At 41.2% G+C, this 18046-nt stretch overlaps 1 protein-coding gene across 13 annotated transcripts in view; it reads right to left on the bottom strand.

Moving 5' to 3' along the window:
* The window catches only part of LOC139985262 (uncharacterized), a 61887-nt gene extending 44093 nt beyond the window's left edge, over nt 1-17794 (bottom strand). For 12 of the 13 annotated variants that reach the window (XM_071999554.1, XM_071999561.1, XM_071999553.1 and 9 more), the window contains exon 1: nt 17253-17794. The gene's annotated coding sequence lies outside the window, so the exon portion shown is untranslated. The remainder of the gene's footprint in view (nt 1-17252) is intronic. The other variant, XM_071999550.1, reaches the window with a different exon arrangement.
* Nucleotides 17795-18046: the final 252 nt, after the last annotated feature.

Below are 18046 nucleotides of genomic sequence, written 5' to 3'. Positions count from 1 at the left end.
ATTGCTGATTTCTTTTCTCAATTTTATAGTACAGTTCTTATTAAAACATTGAAACTTTTGTTTGTTGAAACGAAAACGAAACATGGACAAAGAGTCTGGCGGATATAAAATTTCATCTATAAATTGTACAATTGTTTTGCTATACCTACGTGCTGTAGCCATGGAGTCTATAAACTTGATTAATCAATACCTTTTGGTCGTTAGGTAGGTCTGTTAGTCTTTTATTCCCTCTTTCCAGGGTTACTTACTAAACGAAATCTACTCGGTCTTCAGAACAATGTATTTCAATTTCATTGCTAAAGTTACTGTGTTCTAAGATAATATCATATTCGATATGATCATCGACGTAGAAAACGAACGAGGAAATGACAGGAAGTCTGATCCAACCACGCGTTCGGACAGACAGACCATCACCTTCGTCTAGCGATTCCTCGTAAGGTCGGGGTGAAGGAACCTTAATGACTGGATAGAAAGGGGACGGGATAAGAGTGAAAGAAACGGTGATCCTGTCCTCCCTGGAACAGGCATGCGCACCTGTGTCGAGCTTTACCGATGTAACGTGCCCGATCCCTTAGCGAGTCACGATGGCCGGACCTTCTTGTACAAGGTTTTCAGATCGACGCGACATCCCGACTAGGAAACCAGTACAAGGAAGTATAGAACGATCGTTGGAAGAGCTTGCACTCCTAGGAAGTGGCTACGTCGAATGTACATGAGATTTCGCGGAATCGAACGTGACTAGCCGAGTTTTGCCGTCATCTAGAACGCCAACTACTATTTTTCTTTCATTCTTTCAGTAATATATATGATAAATGCATCGGAAAGTCGAAGGTGATAAGAATTCTCGAAGCTAAATCAATTTCTGTTCTATACATCCCAAATATGGTAGCCTGTACGCGAAAAGTTCCATATTTCAAATAGAATCATTTCACCTTCGATTCGAAATTCTAACGAAGTTTCGCTTTGAACGAACGCCATTAAAAATTTTCGAATATTGTTATAAGTAGCCGTATATAGATTCCGCGTATGTAAAACATGTAAACTAGGGGAGTATGTAAATCAGAGGTAACGAGGCATATGCCAAGGGAAATGATTCACTTATCCCCGGGTGATTGGCAGGGAATAGAAAATGGGGTTTAACTAACTCGATAAACGATTTTCTGATCTGTGTGGGATCAGTCGGCGATGTACAAAAGAGAAAGACGAGGAAAAGGTACATGTGTATGGGATTGGAGCACGAGCCACAACAGCGTTTGCTCGCCATTGTCCTCGTGGTCCAGGTGTGAGCTCTCTCCCCCTTGTTGAAAGGCACGACGGGCTCAGCGTTGTGATTAATATACGCGCATCCGGCTGGCTGGAATAATTTTCACCAGCGCGCGTTCTGTAACGAAGCTTATGCCGACGCGATGCGTTGTCAGTGACACGCAAAGAAAACGAGAAGATCGACGAGCTCTCGTGTACGAACTGGCCAACGGGAACGTTGTTCCGGTGGCCCTCTATAAATAGAATGGCGGAGTGCTTGATGATCAATATTCGTACATCCGGTTGGCTGGAACGATCCGACGGATATTCCTACTTGTATTTCATAAGAAGTAAATATTTTTTATGGCCGCATGGAATAAAAGAGTCTGCGGTGAATATACTCTGCGTATCACGAACTAAGAAAGTTATTTCAGAGATTTTTAGATTTTCGTTAGAATTTTTAAAATTAGTGATAAGCACGAAGGTAACCGAATCTAGGACAAGATATTGTTACGACAATTAATATTTTGGAATTATTCAAAAGAGCGACAAAAGTCCATCTAACGTTAATATCGAGTATAGAAATATACTTTTTATAATGTGAGCTTGGTTCTCCAACATTGATAAGCTATAGAAGATAAGAAATATAATTTATCGCGCTTTTTCCCGGCGATTTTTATATTTTTATACTGAAATTCTATATTCAATTCTACAAAATCATCTATCAAATCCGACATAAATCTTACTATCCCTTAACACTTCGACAAATCTTAACACGAAAGAATCAATGATAATACATACGATACAACGATCGAATTCGAAAACGGTAGCAGAATCATCAGCTGACGTATAACAGTGTCTCTGTGATTTCCAGGAGTCGTAGCAAGGAATTCCTGCCGTGAGGAGTATGTAAACGCGCCAGACGTCTCATTGTTACGGCGAGAAGAAGGCTGACTAGAGAACGGCATATATATACCGTCAGAGAGAAGATAGGCCGCGCACGATCAGAATAATGCCTGTCGGTGTACTTGAACGAGGCAACCGGAGGTGTTAGTGGACTATAAAGAGAGAAGCACAGAACGGTCGGCTCGTGCACGAGCCACACAGCGGGACACTGTTGTGTCCCCGTGGCCCAGGTGCAGGGCCACCCTCGCGTCCCCTCCTCTTCGTTTACCAAGCAACCAACACCACGGAATGAAAGGTTACTCGCTCGTCGTGAAGAGCGCAGGCAACACCGTGTATCGGACCGGTGAAGATCGACTTCTCTGCAGGGCCTGGGGACAAGACTCACGGGAAATAATGTTGGAGACGGTGAACCGGATACGAATCGCGCGAACCACGAACAGCCACCCAACGTTATAGGTCCGCAGCGTGGTTGTCTTACCCCGTGTAAGAGAGTCAGATACGATCTTCGTCGTCGATTCGTGTCCCCCTTGATCGGAGCCCACCTTCGGGGACAGGTTCAACGCGAAGACAAAACCTGTCGACTGTCGACGCGTCAGCCTTGAAAGAATGATAATCGTCGCTTCACGGGGACACCCACGAAACGGGTCGCGATCGTTAGACAATCGAGCTTGGTAATCGATACGTTTATAAATGGTATCGTGGTACGATACTCTGTATTTTCTCTTCCACTCCTTTATTGCTTGACCCTAGAGAGAGGGTACGCCTGTTCCGGGGCGATAGTAATTAAGTTTTACGGCGAACCTTCGACCCGATTTAAGATACCAGCGGAGGTAATGCTTTAAGCGACGCCGGGCTGTAATAATATCTTCCTCGCCGCGTGATTTCTTCCTTCGAAATTTCTACCAGCCGGATATCGTGGTATTGTATGAATGAGAAAATTATTTCTAAGACCAAATCCTATAGTTTCCTATCCCATTCTTTGCTCCCGAATCCTTATCAATTCTACTCAATCGGGGCTTTACGAAGTCGGCGAGAAGTTTCATCTCGATATTTCATCGAAACCATATGAATTTACGCTTTAATATCGGTTCCTCCCTCGTCGTCCATGGTTGATCTACGACGAGAGCGTAAGAAAGCCAGATAGGACGAGAGAAGCAAAGGTGTGCATTGAATCGAAAGGAAAGCTTACGAAGAAAAGCCCGGGGGAAAAGAAAGAACCGCTGTGTAATAGATTCGAAGGGAGGAAAGGAAACGTGGCACTAGCTAGTTCGAATAAAACGACCAAGACGGAGCATACTCTGTTACTATCTTATTACGAATCTCCACAAATGGTCTTCATCAAGGTAAGGCCGTGTTCTACCAGCTTAATGCTTCCTCCGCCTTCTTTCGCTCATTCCCTTCGACCTTTTCCATCCATCGTTTCTATACTATACTCAGCGCGTGTTTTCTTGGTAAGAAGAGGACGAAGGTGGATGGACTTCGGCTCCTAGTGACCCACGGAGAAAAGCGTCGGGAAGAAGAGTTGTCGAAGACGCGAACGAAAAGGAGTCGATTCGATGTTATTAATCTCAGAATGGCGGTCAGGCGCGACCATGACTGTGATAGTTCGGTCATCAAGATGTGTAGATACTGAAGTGGCCTACGGGTTCCACGGTTCATTCTTCATGGGTGACTTTTGCGTATATGCGAATGCTGGACGATTAACGATCGTACCTCGCCTTGCGCTCGTTAAGCGACAGTTTCTTCTCCCTTCGAGATGAACCAGCATAGCGGCCAGGCAACCATTCCAATGGAGGGAGAAGAAGAAGAAGAAGAAGAAGAATGAGAAGAAGGAGAAGAAGATGAAACTGGTACACAGAGATCATCCCTTCGGTCGAAGACGAATGATCCGGACTCTGGGCTGGATACATTATCGCCATGTGTACGAGGCAAAGGAGCTGCACGAGCACCGGGCGACACTTTCGTAGAATCGTGGATCGAGTACGTGACGACGATGGCGATCTGAAAGAGGTCCTCGAGAGCCAAGGTCGTACGACTAATAATAAGTCGGTAGGTAGGAATCGATTTCCCCATGGATCACGACCGGTTGCCTTCGAACCGGGACGAAGATGTGGGTTGATTGTTCGCCACGATACGAGTCCTACGCGACAGTTTCTCTCTCTCCCTTCATTACTTACACATTGATATTTCGTGGATTCGTCGAACGATATATATGGTTACTCAAGTTGATCTATATTTCAGAGTGACAACTGGTGAAAGTGGTGACGCGAGATCAACGTTGCTTCATATTAATAATTTATAACTGCAAATCGTTATTCGTTTACGAAACTTGTTGTAGCAATTCCATCTATCTTTTACCTGTGCATGAAACTAGCAATTGGAATTTCAACTTTCTATAAAGGAGCGAAATTTCGCTCTCATGAGAGAAATGTCGTATCGATTAGATTATATAGTTTGCATCGAGAGTTGCCTCTTTTTGCAGCATAAAAGGAATATCGTCCCATCGGATAACGGTTTCATTGGATTTATAGAAAATAGAACGTGATCGGGCAAGCGTGTACCGACAGTTACATAATTTCCAATTAGCCCATTGCCAGCGAGTTTTTCTCGTTTCTCCCGCGCAAATAATCGTGCGAAAATTCTGACAACAATCGTAGGAAGTAATGGGTAGGGTATAGACGAGCATACGAAGATCGGCCAACGTGTACCAATCACCTACGTGTACTGATCACGGGGATTTCCTATGTGTCACGGTTCCGCTCCATTTTCTCCTCTTCTCATGACGAAATGGGATGCAACAGCAGAATGAATAAATAGTTAAAGATCAGCAATAAAAATATCCGCGAAGAAATCACATTGACCATGAAAAGCGTAAAGGACGAAAGACAAGATTAAAGAACGATGAAGATGGAAACCAAACTTACTCCAAAGGTACTTGGGAAGAGAAGATAAGGAGAAAATAATAGGAATAAAATGAAATTAAATAGCAGAATGATTTTAAAATGATTCATTAAAGATGGATAATAAGAAATCAGCGAAGAAATTACAAACGATGAAAAGATGAAACAATAAGAGGCTAAAGTAAAGAACGATGAAAATGGAAAGCAAATTTTAAGTAAATTTTAAGTCTTATTTTGTCCACTTAATTCTCCTTCACTTGACTTCTAGGCTTATTAAATTAAAATAAAAAGACAGTGAACAATATCGTAATTATTTTTTTCCAGTAAGAATGGAACTTGGATCGATTTTGTTCAGCGATAGACACGTTAATTTAAGATATTTCGATATCTATCGATCGTCTCAATTTAATCTCACTCGTCCGTACAAGAGGATAAAAATGTCAGTAGCAATTCGAAGAAGGAAGTACATAATGTCGGCGAAATACGGTCGAACGTGTTCAGAAAAGTCTCTTAAGGCTTCCATACTTCGAAATCAGTCTCTTGGATCGCTCTACGAGATCAGCTAATAGCGTTAAAGCAGAAACTAAGCACCGGTTAGAAAATTTACCGTTAGCACCGGCCGATTACCATTGGAGATTAGTTCTCGCCCGAGATCGCGTTTATATCTGCTTCAGCTTCGAGATGTTAGGGGCTGCCTTCCCATTTTTTCCCATTCCTCTTTTCCTTTTTTCTTTTCATTCTAAACTCGATTAAATCGGCCGACGCTCTTTCTCCTCGCGTGCGTTTCATCAACGGTAAAGTTCCATCGATTCACGGGGAATTTGTATCTGCTGCATGCCACGATATCGTATCACGAAAGCCCCGACCAGTTTATAAATCGTTGCTCCACGTTCTCATCGATCTTTCTCGAGCCTCGAATTAACCATAAATTCTGTAATCGAGTCAGAGTTCGAGTTGCACGCCGGGCATTTTATTTTTTCCTCTTCTTTTTCTTTCCGCCGGATGATTCTTCGGCGTCGGTTACAGGAAGAACGAGCTACTACAAAGTTACATTACACTTATTTCCCTTCCTCTTTCCTCTTTTTCTCTTCGGTTTATTTCCACTTCCTCTTCTCTTTTTCTTTTTTTAATTTATATCACTCGGTTAAACCGGTTTCGTGGCATACCTACATTCGATAGAGGATGACGTCATAAAAAATTCCCAGGATCGCGATGACTTGCGTCAAGCTGCGCATGTTGTGTGGCGAGAAAAAGCTACGAGGACGAAATCACGATTTCGTTTCTCATTAACTGAACACCGTTCGACCTCGAAGCGAGCCCACGATGAATCGATGAGGCGAAGAACGAATGATGTACAGGGTGTTTCGCCTAACTTAAACTGTATAATCTTGTGGAGACTAGTGTGTTGGAACGATATTTTTATTTTACTGAAAAGAGTTTGGGATTGCCACCCGGAAGGCAAATTTATCAATTAATATTCTACGGAATGTTATTTTTCTGAGTATCTTCTATAATATTCTATTAAGTCAAATTATTAAGTCAAAACATGGAATTATGTAATCTTCGGCAAAATTATACAGACAAATAAAATATATTTGATTTTTTCATCTCATTAAAAATTTCTATTATAGAATATGATTATTTTTTCTCATACATTAGCTTCCATAAAACAACTGTGTAGGAAAAATTCTGCAACTTGTGTGCGATAAATTGTTCTGAAATTTTTATTTTCATACAAGGGATATTTTAAATGATACAGTTAGACGAAACACCCTGTATATAAACGGAGCCTGGTCGATCTGATTGCGTACGCGTGCTCCTTTGATTCGTTGTATAATGTTACGTGCTATTGTACTTAATTCCAGCGCTCTTACGGTACCCTGTTCGCCAGAACCGCGTGCACCGGCATCGTCCCTTCGCGAACGTCGCTCTTTCATTGCCAACTCTAATAAATAACCCTAGTAGCTTTCGAGGATGTTCCGAATATGGAAGATTCGCTGGAATTGAATTGCACTCTCTCACTGATAGCGAAGCGAGTCGATTCTTTCCTTTCAGCGCTGCCTGAGCTTTCAAGCGGTTTGTCACGCGTTAGTTCTCTGCTTGGAAAATAACAGGACTACTTCGAGCTGCTTTGTTCATGATTCGTTTTGCAAAACGACTTTCTTAAATTTCATATATTTCAGAGAATGGTAATTTGCTATAAAATTTCTGATAATGTGCAGGAAAGAGTAGCTCTATACAAGAGAGATGTGTGAAAGCAATAAAGTAGATTAATTTATTGAATTTTTAATCCTTTGAGTACTTAGAATAAGTACAATACTAAGGAACCAAGCTATGTACAATGTACATGCACGATATTAAAATATAGGTATAAGTAAATAACAGGTCGAGTTCCATATTACGAGCAGTTGAAGACTCAAGAAGATGAATATTTTCTCGTTTACATTCGTTTATTCTACACAGCACTTAAAAAGATAATCCAACATTCTACTTTATCACTTGTATCAAGTTAATCCGATATAATCTAGAACAGTAACATGTTACAGCCCGTGTTACAGGTTAGCCAACGAGTGCCATCGTTTTATGTGCGAAAGTTAACACCGGTTATATGTGACAAATCGAGAACGGTTTGATAAGACCTGTCGGAACTAATGACACCGATAGGATAAGTAAAAGACGCGGAAAATTCCATATAGAAGCGTGAAAGGCATTGCGTCTTATCTACGATCGAACCACCTGTTAACGATTCACGAAGAGTGACGGTCGACGGTGTTATAAAACGGAACGATCTATAAAGACCATTACACACCTCAATAAAACCGCCTCTGGTAACCTGTTACCGGTTACCGGATTATTTCGTGAATAAAATGACGTGTGTCGCGTGCATGTTCGTGCCTCGCCTTTATACCACACCGGAGACAGAAAGAATACGTCGAAGAGGAAACAAGCTGAAAGAGAAGGGAACAAGAGGTGAAACAAAGACGGATAGGTCACCGACCGGTTGTCAGTGACAATTCCAACGCGCGATACACAACCGCTGTTCATATATCTGGTATATCTACATTGTTGGAGAAACTAGGCCAATAGTGCAGGTTCACTAAACCACCGCGAACTGGATTATACACCTTTATTTTCGTTTGCTCTGGAACAACAAGGGGTCTGAAGTGTTTTAGGTCAGCTGTCGTTCAACCGAATTTCGTAAAACCCGACGACAGCTGATTTGCATCGTGTTAGTCATCCAAGAGGACACGTTTTGTGCACGAATCACGATTCACGAATTTCGATGTTTTTCTTTTTTTTGCTTTTCTTGGCAGAGGTTTTTCGAGGCGAGTGAATCAGTTGAATGATTCAGCGAAGGACAATTCGGAAAGAACGTTCGATTGTGACTTTTATTTAATGAGGAACCAACACGGCGATCGAATGGTAATCGGTTTCGGAGTCGTGTTACGTATTGAGGATGACGTAAACTGTGTTATAAGAGTTTCCAGAGAATCGAGTATTTCGTGAATTATTGCGAAATGCGAATTTTGCATAAATGTCTAAAAACAACTAATGTATTCTTAAAGGAAGAAATTTATGTTTCTGCAATTATATAAAGTCAGGTTTATTGGCTTCTCGATGTTCATTGAACTCTGCATAAAAAAAGCATGGCATCAACATACGAAAACAGATTCTACAGAATTTTGAAGAACTATCTAAGTAATATATGTAAACCACACATGGATAAAAAATGTCCATTCTTGTTCATTTTCAAAATTTTATGTCATTTGATAATACAGCTAAAAAGAGGAATAAATTTATTGCGTCTAAAGAAACGATATAAGTCCAGCACGTTTCGTGTAATATAATTAATTAGTATTTTTAAATGCTCAAGAAGTGTGAGGAAAATAAATGCATATTTCATTTCAAAATCAGCTATAGGAACAATTTTAACAACTCATAGAATTTTATACAATTATTCTCTGATTTTCAATTTTACTCGATTTAATTATGCACTTGCTTTATTTCTATATAAAAGAGTTTGCCTCTGCATCACATTGAAACGCATCTAATAAACCGAACATTTATGTTGCCTGAAAAATCAAACTACTTCATACTACAGCAATTTTAACATAACCCCTCGTTACAATCACTCCAAACTTTAACCAACCCTCGATTATGCTTCAGCCTCAAACAATTCTATATATAACTCATATAAAAGTTACAAAACCAATATCCGATTGATTACCAGCATTATTATTCATGTATTTTGAAACGCAAGAATTTATTAACCAATTTAATTATTTAAAAGAGATTTCAATTATTTCGATAATATTTCAAACGTACTTGACTGTGTGGATTCATAAGAGGTTTCTCAGCTATCGAAAATATTGACTGCCACCATGGGAGAATTCGGAGCGAACGAAATCGAGTTGGCTCTCGTCGATTAACGTTCTAAAAACCGTTCGTGCGCTCGTGCAATACGTGCGACGAGTCCAAAGCTCGGAGTCGATTCGTGCGCGCATTGAAATTCTTTCGGATCTCGTCGGACAGAGTAGCCGATTTTTATCGAGTACACGACCGGTTACCGGGCAGACCTCATAAACCGCATTCGACATCCAGGCACGAGTAACCACGTGAGGAATACGAAGTATCACAAGGTAAATTCATTCCTGGTATTTCAATCGGCCAGACAGAAACCGTTCGAAACCCGTTCAGACCGCGAATCCACGAACGCGCCGACACGCCGACCGTGAAACCGTGCCGCGTGAATTCCAGCACGATAGTAGCGTGTCACCGACAACCCAACGATAATCATCCTATTAATCGTGAATATTATGGTTGTATCGGATTTTGATCACGACCATTATCGATAGGTGGTCTGGGCTATTAATACGCTCGGGTTAACGATCGTTGTTGAGGGTTGCGAAAAGTCGTGTAACGTTTGGAGTAACGTAATCTCGAAGCAAGTTTCGTTGTGTTCTTTTTACATTCTTTACGAAAGAATTGTATACTGGGTGTTGAGAAGTAAGAGCGCAAGACTGTAAGGCGGTATAGTAGAAGATGTAAGAATTGGTTCATCCAGGATCTGTTTTTTTTTTTTTTTCAGAAAAAAATGTAATTATGTAATTCTGTTTTAGCAAGTCAAATTAAATACACAAATAAATCTCCGAAATGAAGAAATATATCTAAAAATAAAGTCACTAAAGAAGTCTAACAGAAATATTCTATCACGATTATTCTTTATAGTTTAAAAATTATGTCGATAAAGCATCTCTTCGAGAAAATAAAAAATTACATTGTACACTGAAAAGGATCTACGTTAGATTAAACATTTTCTATCTATACATTTTCTATATATTCTATCACGATTATTTTTTATAGTTTAAAAACTATGTTGATAAAGTGTCTCTTCGAGAAAATGAAAAAATACATTGTACACTGAAAAGAATCTACGTTAGATTAAATATTTTCTGTTATCCTCAGTGTACACTATAGGTCCTTACAGTAAGTATTATTCTTCTCCTTCTTCTAACATCCTGTATATCAAAGACTAAAAAAGAATTCGTATTTATATCATAATGTAAAAACTATGAATGCTGCATATTACTTAAATACATAGGAAAAAGTGTCAATTGTAGACTATCGCTGCATACACAGCACAATTTAGGTACAGCAATCGATAGATCATATCATCTCGTGTAACCCCAGAACGATAACATCAAAATGAAAACTCTTTGACAGGAACGTTCGCAAAACGGACAATCCTGTAATTGAATTTCTTTGTCCTCCCCTTGATAGAACGTTCATTTCCGCGATACTAGAAATTCTTCTTTGGGAATGGAACACGATGCGAGCAATCCACGATTCCGACAGAAAGTCGATATATCCAGTCTTTCGTTTTATTTTTATTTCTCGTTCTTTCGTATGTGACGGCTCGGTAGAATGTCGGAACCGATTCTATCCACGAAAAGAACCAGGGCCGTCAAAATGAAAATCGTTGAACTTCCTACTCCCTTGTACGAGTCATTGGCCTGTCCAGCGAATTTTTCGACGGGCTGGTTCATTTGCATTCACGTGTGCCAACCCGAGCGTATCCAAATTCCGCGATAATCGTAGGAGGAAACCGTATGTTGACGGAGGAGCGTATCGTGGTTGGTCTCTCTTTGAAAGATTCGGCTACGGGGAACAAGGCGTGACGTTGAATTAGCACTTCGTGTACGAGGCACGCGTGCCTGGAATACGAGGTGGTCGCATTGTCGGTACCGCAAGCTCCGTGCGAATAGAATTCGAACGTGATCGGTGTCGATTCCTCGTTTGAAAGAACTTTCTGAACTCTATTGTCGCTCTGTTTTACGATTGCAAGTCGTTGACTTGTAATGATTCCAATTTTGAGACTCGAATCATCGGTAACTGTAGATTAACATCACTTCGTTGTAAAAATATTTTTGTTTTTTTTTTTTTTTTTTTGTATGTGTATAGTAATTTTTTAGAAATTTCAAAAATATTTGTAAAGGAACTGTTAACGATAGAATTGGTAAATTTGCCAATATTGGAAACTTCGGAGCTTCCTGTTCCTGTGATCGGTAAAAATATTTGCGAGGGTTAGGTGAGTTTTAATGTAAACGTTTTAGCCGACAGAAAAGATATTCACGATGGAATGTGAACGATTCAAAGAATTAGCGGTAATTTGGGGGAATTCCCGGCGGATCGGTTGAATTTTCGAAGTTTGCTGGACGTTTAGGGAGAATGAATAATTGGTCGTGTCTTTTGAGCAGCCTTAGCACACGTTGAATACAGGATTTCACGGGCTGATAGGTCGAGTCTTCGTGCTCAATATTTTTAATAGCCCTTTTTGGATAGCGACCGGAGGCCAGTGGCCGACGAGCTGGCCGTTCGCGAGTGTTCGTCTTCTTTTTTTTTTTTTTTTTTTCTTCGAACCGCTATATAGCGTTGTAGCCCGGTCGATAGGAAGCGCTGCCTCTTTTAATGCTCGATCGCTTCTAAATAGTTTGACGTTCAAAAGATGTAGCCCGACTACGTTCGTCAAACGGTATATAACCTGGCTGTCGGTTATACCACCTAGGTATACAGCGTTCAGTGACACTTTCGAGTTGCTGAAAATGATCGGTCGAACGTGCTCTGAGATTCCATAAATGGAGTCTAAATTTAACCAACTACATTTGGTATTTTAGTCTATCGAATAATATGTTTATCGAATAATGGATAAAATTAGAAGCGTCGAGTCGGAAGACAAATACAGCCTCGATTTATATTTAGTTTTATTATAATCGCTGAACCTTCAATTACACATCCTTGAATAAAGATTCGAAGTTTTTAACATTCCTGTCGTGTAGGATTGAATATCCGGAAGCTGCATTACGAAGTCAGTAGCCTCGATAAGAATTCGATAATTAAATTTCAGGATATCCATTAGAGGATATCTATGAAGATCGATTAAAACGAGGACTTTTGAATGTTATACAAAGGCGGTTGATCGAAGAGGATCGCCTTTTTCTGGACAAAGGCGGCCTGTCGGTCGCACGACCCAAATTCGTGACGCGGCACTAACCGCATCTCTGAGTTTTTACCGTTTCGTGTGGGTCTGGTACGTGATTCAAACGGTCGGTCAAGCGAGGAGCCGAATAGAAGAGGACCAATGACGGCGCAAGCACATAACAGAGCACGAATTCTTGCTCAACGATCTCTGTCTTACTTTGGATACTTTCACTGCGATAATGTCGAGTAGTTTTGACTCGTTTAATGCGCGAAGATTGCCTCCCTTCTTAATGGTAGTGGTGCAATTCATGCACGCACCGTTTGCTCGGGAATCAGCGGTTAATTATTTAACAGCGACAACAAGAACAACAACAACGGCAGCAGCAAGAAATGGCGAAGCGGGTGTAAAAATGATCGTGTCGTACCAAGAAGTTGTGCGACATCGGTTCATCGCGTTACCTACTGTTTGAAAAGCTAGACGGCGCTAACAACAACGAAAGAAAGCTTGTGTGCGTCTGGTCGAGCAAAAACGTCTACCTATGCGAAAGGGGAACTACGAAGCAGACGAGAAGAAAAGAAAAACTCACAGGTAACTATAGTCCAGGCAGCTATTACCGTCCATAATTAATTCGTGGCACACCTAACTCAAAAGCTGCCACGGTTGGCTTTTCTTTCTAAAACAAGAACCATTCCATTTTCCTATTACCTTTTTCTCAGTTTTTATTCTTCCTTTGCAATTATGTTTAATTCGTCTTGCAATTCGTTCACGACGACGAGAGCAATCACGTGAAGTAATAATTCAGCTTATACATTCTGACTTTTAATAGATTCGATTATTCACTGAGCACTTTAGCACTTCAATCATGACCGACATTGTTATAAATTTGCGTCAGCTGATTTTTCACAGGTTTCTTTTTAGGATTAATGGTTTCTATGTCAATTTTTCGATGCGAATTTCGTAGAAAATGTTTGCTTTATTACGAAGCATACACTTCGAAGAAAATCTTTTTCAATATGATATGGAAGTTTTAATGTGAATATCGTATTCGATAAATATGGAAGCAATTATTCTCGTACGTCAAAAAGTTGATGGAAGTAAATTATATAGCGTAAAATTATCAATAGTATATCGATCATTTTACCGACACTTTTCATTATAGAAATCTATTAATAATCAAACTAACTTAGTCTAAACTGCAGAAGACTATTAATTAAGATCGTATCCATTATTTAGATGTAACTTTAAATAATTTACAGAAATAATTCTAATGACCACGGAGATGTCGCGAGTACTCGATTTTATATTACACGCTATACCGAAGTACGAAAACGGCTTACGTAAAAAGGATCTTTCTCCTTTTCTTCTTCCGCGATCGATCGCAATTAAGCTCTCCCTTGTAGGATCGATTCTCCACGGTTATTGCACGCGGATCGCGTGCCTGAGATAGCTCCTTACTTACACTCCATTACTCTATTTCATTTTCGTCGCTGTGTCTAACAAGGTAGCCAGAACCGTGGCTGCCCTCTCGTGCAATACACGACCAGAAGATGGTCTTGGTAATTAGCGTTTAGTAATTAGCAATTAGCTGGTCGAGCCGTAAGTAAGAAACCGGGTAATCAACGTATTGTACGACGAATACGCTGATCCTTCTTCCGTCGCGAAGAAAATGCGCATGCAAATGGTACGATGTAATCGAGGTTTCTCGTAGTTTAACTTCATTTTTCTTGGAAGCAATATTTTTTCTTTCTCTTCATCGATTAAAACCGTTACGAGTCTCGAAGAGGCAGAGGACCTCGGTGCACGATAAACGATGAAACCTTTATGCGATTTAGAATTACAATTGTGGCGTTTTATAATTATATTTTTCCATGTACATTTCTAACGAGCATGTGATATTGGAATTACATTGGAATGAGAAATTTGTAGATGAAATTAGAAAATATTGGAAGTTATCAAAATTGATGTTTCAAGTGTTTAATTTGGAAATCAGTGCGAACGAGCAATTGTTGGAGATGTTACGATTTCGTGATGTTTCGAAATTATATTTTTGCGCGTATACTTTTAACGAAGCAATGCACAGAAACATGTAACGTTTCAGTACACTAGCGATGCGACGTTGTTACTATTTCGCATCGGTGATATTTTGCAATTCGATTGGTTCAGATTTTTAAACATTCATGCACACGAGAAGTAAGAAATTTGACAATGCGGTTAAAGCTTTGCATGGTTGCAAAATCATGGATTCATGTCTCATTTCGTATCAATGAATCTCTGCAATTCAGTGGGTGCACCTAAGTATATGATACCATTATTATAAATATAATCTACACAGTATATCAGTGATACTGTACAATTCGGTAGCTTAGTACATATTTCTGATATATCTAACACGATCATGCGCTATTGCATTATCAGAAACATAAAGCTGTCTAATCATACGCTAGCATTACTCATTTGCATTAGACTTAACAAATCATCATGCATAAACTGAAAGGTAAGATTTGAAAATCTTGAAATCCTTAAGAGTTATAAATTCAAGATTTTGAAATTTTTAATAAAAAATTTAAAATCATGAAAAATAATATCATAATAATAATAATAATATCATAATATCGTTCATTAAGTGCACGAAGCACTATCGGTTATCGAACTCTCCCAAGAAGAAGGAGTTCACGAAGACTCGTAGCACAGCGTGAAGTAGAAACACCGAGATGGCTTCCACGGTCGGCGATAATTAACGGATAACACACGGTCGCATAATTAATTTGGTTGTTGTTATTATATAGTACGCAGGAGCAAAGTAAATCGTTGATTAAAAAGCCCGCGTTTCCTGGCAAAGGTGATTCATGGATGCCACGGATCGGCTACGCGCACGCTCGCTGAACGTAATGATCACGGATCATAATGCAATCGTAACTTCTCCGACGTACTTCGACCGTGACAAATTCATTCTCTTTATTCTCGATGAAGAAACAAGATCTTTTTTTCTAGAACGATTTTTCGTTCAATTCGCGAACCATTCATCGCAACTGTTTACATTTTCGAGACTGAAATCAAAGTTTTACGCGAGACTTCGACTTTAATCTTTGCTCTCGGCAACGGTACAATATCATGCTAATTTTCGTCTTCATTTCGTCGTCGTCGTCGTCGTCGTTGCATATAACATTGAGAATTCGATTTAACGGAGGCATTTGAGGCTCATTCACGCGCGTTACACCGTGTCGCGCTCTTGAGGAAAGGAAACCCGAGGTCTGTTTTACGCCGACGGGATACAAAGGAGCCCGTGCGCCTCTATAGATTCTCCTAGTTTACATTTTTCGTCTCTGCCGGCGTGTCGCTCACGGGAACGATCCATTATTCCGATCCTTGGAATTCCTTCTAACTCATTATGCTGGCGCGCGTTCTACCTTTGCGGACCCTATTTTATATTCCGTAACCGGCGGACCCGCCACGGGAAAATCGATACCGTTTCGACTATTCTCCCCTTTGTTCAGAGGCGAAGGGAACGATCAGATCTCTCGACTATATAGATTCTGAAGATCCCTTGTTCTAAGCAAATTTCTCGCGAATAGTTGGCAAAGTCAGGAAAGAACTTTCTATCTTTATTTCTTTCCTGTTTCGTTGTTCGTTTTGTTATTCGTTTCCTTTCGATCGAATTCGAGGTTTCGTAATGTTAATCAACGGCGGTTATACGGATGTTACAGGTTGTCGAGATTCGCCGTGTTGCTTCTTGGTATTCACGTATCGACGGTGTTTGCCTCGGTATTCAGACACGGTTTCTTAATTGTACGAGGTGTTCGTGCACGACAGACTAGCCTTCACGGCTGCAAGTCGACACGCATACCTATTATACCGCTGCGTTGAATTATTTAGGCCCGGGCCTCTTTGACTCCGTTCCGGAGTCGAACCGGTCCATTCTCGCGTGACTTGTTGCGAGCGACTCACCCGCGCCGGAAAGACGCCTTTAGTCACCCGTTTTCCCGTAGCGAAGTTGGAATTCCCCTTTTCATATGTTTTCCCTTTCCCTTCTCTCTTTTTTTTTTTTATTATTAAAGAACGAAGGCGATTGTTTGACGTAAGATAATGTTTAACCGTGACCGGTGTATTTCGTTGTTACGTTACTATTCATTCGTAATTATCGAGTTTAACCGATACATAACAGGTGTATTTCGATCGGCCACGATGTTACAAGGTGATTTTACACTCGACGCGGATTTATCGATCTCTTTCCGATGACTCAACGTGACTCGTGCGATCGCGTTCGAAAGTTAATCGGATCACTTCGCACGTTCGTGTTCGTATCATTGCTCGACAACAGCGAACGAGAGCCTTACTGTTCGAAGATCTCCCTTATCCCTTGTACATAGCAATACATACTTCCATTGAAAGAGCACTTTGAGATCAACGTATTCCTGCGTCGAGGCACATATTACTTTTTGGTCACAGTTTATAGAATCCACGGTCAAACAACGACGACGAAGACGGCGATGAAGACGAGAACAGGAGAACAGCGAGAAGCATGGTCCGTTTGATCGCGAGAGAGAGCACAGTGCAACAGAATCACTGATCTTGATCACTTGGTATCACCATCGAGGATCGAGGAGAGGCCGTTTCGCGAGCGCGCGCGTTACCGAACGTATCGAGCTCACAGAATTATATTCCACCCTTTTTCGCCGGCTTTTTCATCGCACTAACGAATAAACCACACTGTTTTTATGACTTACCTATCCAGGACGGTCGTCAACGGCAGACGACACTGACGATCCTGTCCGACGACGTGTTCTTCCGGATGGACGCGTGGCCGGTTTCGATTCGATTCGAAAATTCTTTACGTGTCGCGGTTATAATCGTACTTCGAGATCTTCGCGTGGAACTGTTATTAGAGTCGATGAACCTTCGGTCTCACTCTTCGAAAGGATAGCGTAACGTCTCTAGACGGGGACGTCCCGTGGTGATCACGGGTTCGGCAGATCGCGATCTAAAAACTACCGATCGACAAACTATCGTTAACTATCGTTTTCTTTTCTCTCTTTTTTTTTTTTTTTTCTTAACAAGGATCCAAGTTGCACACCGAAATTCTTATTTCTTTGGCTGGTCTCTCGCACCCTCGAAGATCGAGCGAAGTGCGAGTCCCGAGCACCGTTCTTTTCTCCCGTTTTTCCCTGGTCCCCTGTTTCTTCTTTCTCCCTTTCTTTCTCTTCTGTCCCCTCAAAATCACCGCGACACCGCACCGAACAGAAGTGAACTACTCGTGCGCCGCCGGTTCACGGTACCTTAAATACCTTGGCAGCCGCGCCGCCGCCACCGCCGCCGCCACCGCCGCAGCACGCCACCGCCACCACCGCTGTGCGTCGTGCGGCCCCCTACCTCAAACTCGCCCCACGCCGCGCGCGCCGATTGGCGAGGGAGAGGAGCCGATGTGTGCCCGCCGGCTACATCAGAGCATCCTCTCTTCTTCTCTCGCGCCATCCTGTCCTACAGTCTCTCTTTCTCTTCTTTCTCCCTCCCCTCTCTCTTT

The sequence above is a fragment of the Bombus fervidus genome, chromosome 3 (genome assembly GCF_041682495.2).
Source record: "Bombus fervidus isolate BK054 chromosome 3, iyBomFerv1, whole genome shotgun sequence".
Taxonomy (NCBI): domain Eukaryota; kingdom Metazoa; phylum Arthropoda; class Insecta; order Hymenoptera; family Apidae; genus Bombus; species Bombus fervidus.
The sequence above is the reverse complement of the archived record's forward strand: the minus strand, read 5'-3'. Positions and strand labels throughout refer to the sequence as shown.